Below are 4,310 nucleotides of genomic sequence, written 5' to 3'. Positions count from 1 at the left end.
AGTTTAGAAAATATGTGAGGAACGTCATGCGATTTAGGCTAAAAAGCACTCCATCCGAATTTCAGATGATTATGAATGATATTTTCAATTCTTTCAAAAAATATCAATAGTTTATATTGATGATGTGTTGATATTTTCTAAAACCATTAAGATGAACACTTTAAACATCTACATACATTCATTAATGCAATCAAAAGAAATCAGCTAGTTGTGTCCATACCCAAAATCAAATAATATCAAACTCAAATCCGCTTTCTCCGATTTTAAATTTATTTGAGCCTTATAAAACCCATTCAATGGTCCATTGAGTTTGTCTCAAATTTAGGTTCTCTCAATTATGTGTCTTCAATCCTTCAAGATATCAGGCATATTTACAAATGTCTTGATGAGTGTCTTGAAAATAATACAAAGTCTTAATTTGTAAAGGATATCTCTACAACCCAAAAAAATCAAATCATTAGTCAAATAAACTCTCGACTTAAGTCTTATTGACCCAAGGGCAGATCTCATAGTGAAACGTGACGCATCAAATATCGGATATGGAGGTATCTAAAATTGTCAAAGAGGACCGAGAATCAATTATCATATTTCATTCAAAAGCCTCTAATAATACCATACAAATTACAAAACAGTAAAAAAAAATATATATATTATTTCCATTGTACTCCGTGCACAACAATTTTAAAGGAATTTTAAAATAAATCCAGCGTATTTGTCATACTTTTAAGTTCAATTACAATAAATCAAGAAAAGAATTGAGTTGTAATAAAATATCACTTGACATTGGAATGTAATTTGAGGACTTTTTATCTTCGGGAGTTGAATTACATTTAAGATTATTTATGTTATTTCTTATTTTCTTCAATTTGTATTTAATAGCTTTGGGTAGTTTGTAGATGAACTATGTTTGAATTATCTTTTTGGCCTTTCTATTTTCGACAGACACGTTTTACACTTTTGGACTGACACTTGGTAGAAGGGGTCACTAAGGCTAAAATCATATAAAATGGGTTCATAGCTCAATGGTAGAGCATTTGACTGCAGATCAAGAGGTCACCAGTTTGAATCTGGTTGGGCCCTTTTAAAAATTTTGGACGAACACTTTGTTCGATTTGCTCCCAACAACCGAGTGTCTAAAGGAAAAGAAATAAGAATAATTACAGTCCTCCACCACATAGAACCATGTACTTAGAACCTAATGGCCACTATTCTCGGACAAGAACCAAGCTATCATTAACAAAAGAGTGTGGTATCCAAGCACCCACTATGATGAACATGGTTAAAAACTTACTTACAATTAGGCTACTTACCGAGTCTTGCACTCACTCCATCTTTTTCATGTAACTAAGAGTAGTTACCCTTGACCAACAACACCCACCAAAACTATTTTTGGTGTTTTAAAATGATTTTTTTTAACCTTTCCCTTATTTTGTACTATGAACCTATAAACTCTATTTTGAATATAATGTAAATATATATGTTTATTATATTTTAATTCTTTTTTTATTTCGAGAAAACATTTTACTTTGTGTTCAACCTCTTTTAACTTGCTTCGGAAATGGCTCGTGATATAAACATAAAAAAAGTAATTTTTTAGTATGAATTTTAATATAAGTTGCATTCTTATTTAAGCATTTAGAGATCAACGAGACACAAACCTAAACATTCTAAAAAAAAAAAAACTAGGGGTTTAAGTTAATGTAATTTAAGAAACTTATGATTTTTATATTATCAAGAGTTTAATTGAGCTGGGTCGTTAAAATCTAGTGGACCCAAGAATTGAATCGAACCCAAACCAACTAGTTAGTAACATGATTTAGTGGAAGCATTTTCATGCAAAGTAGAAGCAACCATGGAGGGTTTGAAATAATATAGTTTTTAACCCTTGTTTCTAGAGTGAATATTGAAATAATATAGGGGCATTATGGTCATTTTACACCGTTTCTTGGTTTACCTCCTTATCCTTATCCAATGACCCCCAAATTTCATATCTAACCTCAACATGCTATAATATGCTCAGTATTAAAATTTGATAGGCGAACTCATATACTGGGTTATTTTAACGTTATTTAAACCTCGAGCTATTTGATTGGTTCTGGGTTATTTTGATAGGCGAACTCAAAGATGGATGTTACAAGAAAGGGCTAGGGATTTATTTGATACCTTCTCGTGGATCGTAGCCTAAGATATTCGCTTCCAAAGTTCATCCAAAATCTGATTTATCGTTGGAGATAAAACAAAGGATTTCTTATTGGGTAGCCGATTCTAAGGGTTTCAAGGCCCTATTTCTCCATTGAACCTCTTCCATATCTTATCTTCAAGCTAAAGGAATTGGTTTTGGAGGAACGTCTTTGAGTGTAGAACCTTAACTTCTAGAAATCGTTCTCGGTATGCAACTCACTCGAAACGCCAGATTTTCGATCTCGTGGGTAGTTTGTTCTACGACGTTTCAGCTCTCGATTCCTTCATCAAGTTTACTCAACTTCTTCCTTCGAAGCTAGAGGAATCCTTAATTTGAAGGAAAAGAGATCGTAGAGAGGAATTCGACTCTTATCCCCAATTTAATTTCGAAACTTATTTCCTTCAATTCAGCACGCTCTCGAGGTTATTTTTCTTCGTTGTCTTCTATGGAAGCATTCCTTTGGGTAATCTTGTTGAGAAACTGTAGGATTAAGTTTGAAGAGAAATGGTGGAGGATTGCTCTCGAATTTGGAAGAAATCTAAGAGTAGGAGACCTAAAATCTAAACGCTCATTGCCTTCAATTGGGGGATCGACCTTTCTCGATTCTTATTCCGTATTGTTGCTCCTACTTCAGACTTTATAGGAGGAGCTTAAACCAACATTGAAAAAGAAAAGAAAACAATAAATAGAAAAGGAAAGAATCGTAATTGATCGATATATTTTTTCATACAAACGAAAAGAAAATGAAAGACAACATAAATCATGATTCAACTAAGTCAAGCCCACTCAAAAATTTGATTAAGAATAAGAAAGAAGAATCTCTAATCAAAATACTAAACCTAGGGTAATAATTTTGAACTCATTGAAAAAATTTATAAGGAAGATTTTAATTATCTCACAATAAATTAAGAATTCAACCTATTGAACAATAAAAAAAAATATATTTTTTTTTATTGGATGAGAACTAAGGAAGAAATACTAAGTTGTTCTATATTAATTTAGAACTTTGGTTTTGAGTAATCCATGGATCATACCAATCAAATTATTTCTTTGAAATTTGAATAAAAATGAAAATTCCATTATTAGTAAAAATTAAAAAAATAAAATAATTGAAAAGAAAAAAAATCTCCTGTAATACTAGCCTAGAAAAAAAAAACTCTGGAATGATTTGGCTTAAATATAGTAGAAAGAAAAAATAATACAAGAAAAACACAGAAGCTAACTTTATTTTTTCCTAAATAGATATTTTATTTTTCAATTAAGATGGGATAATTCCTTAATTGGCATGAATAATATCAATGTATATTGTCTCTAGCTTAAACAGATAAATCTCATAAAATTTACTGTATCTTGTATTTAAAGATGAGAAATGAATTTGGAGATTCCGATAGTTCCAAGGAGTTTCAAGTTAATAATGAATTATTAAAAAATAAATATTTATTATTGAACATGTTCGTCTGTTGTACAAAATGATGGACAATTTATTATATATCAAACCATAGGTATTTTATTAGTTCATAAAAATAAGTACTAAATTAATCAAAGATATCAAGAAAAAGACTATCCTTACAAAAAAGAGTTTTAGTAAATCCATTGCAATAAATCAAAAAATGAATGAAAAGAGAACCAAAAATCATTATGATTTGCTTCGGGAAAATTTCCTATCACCCAGAAGTCATGAGAGTTCATAATTCTAATTTGTTTCAATTCTAGAAATAGAAATGATATCCATAAAAATACATAATTTTACAATGCAAATAAAAAAAACTCGTGATCAAGTTTTAGATAAAAGTAGCAAAACATGTTGATAGATATAAAAATAAATTCAAGTTCTTTCTCTGGCCTAATTATCAATTGGAAGATTTAGCTCGTATGAATTGTTATTGGTTTGATATCAATAAAAACTGTCATTTTAGTATGCTAAGGATCCACGTGTCCATGAAAATTCGTTAATGCTATATTTTTCTTATATTGACGATAATATCTCTCAACCAAATGCATTAGTTGAAAATGTATTTAATATTTTTCTTTCATCCTTTTCTTTTTTGGAATAGTCTTATGTCTCCATTCCATTTGAAAATTGATATTTGTTGGGTAATTTTAAACTCATTATTTTTGTTTGTTCATT

The 4,310-nt window shown here is 30.0% G+C and overlaps 1 non-coding gene across 1 annotated transcript; it reads left to right on the top strand.

The window, feature by feature from the left end:
- The first annotated feature begins 1,008 nt into the window (after window positions 1–1,008).
- TRNAC-GCA lies at window positions 1,009–1,080 on the top strand. The gene has a single exon. It is a non-coding gene; the product is annotated as a tRNA-Cys (tRNA).
- Window positions 1,081–4,310: the final 3,230 nt, after the last annotated feature.

Source organism: Cucurbita maxima, unplaced genomic scaffold, assembly GCF_002738345.1.
Source record: "Cucurbita maxima cultivar Rimu unplaced genomic scaffold, Cmax_1.0 Cma_Scf01020, whole genome shotgun sequence".
In the NCBI taxonomy this organism is placed as follows: Eukaryota; Viridiplantae; Streptophyta; class Magnoliopsida; order Cucurbitales; family Cucurbitaceae; genus Cucurbita; species Cucurbita maxima.
The sequence above is the reverse complement of the archived record's forward strand: the minus strand, read 5'-3'. Positions and strand labels throughout refer to the sequence as shown.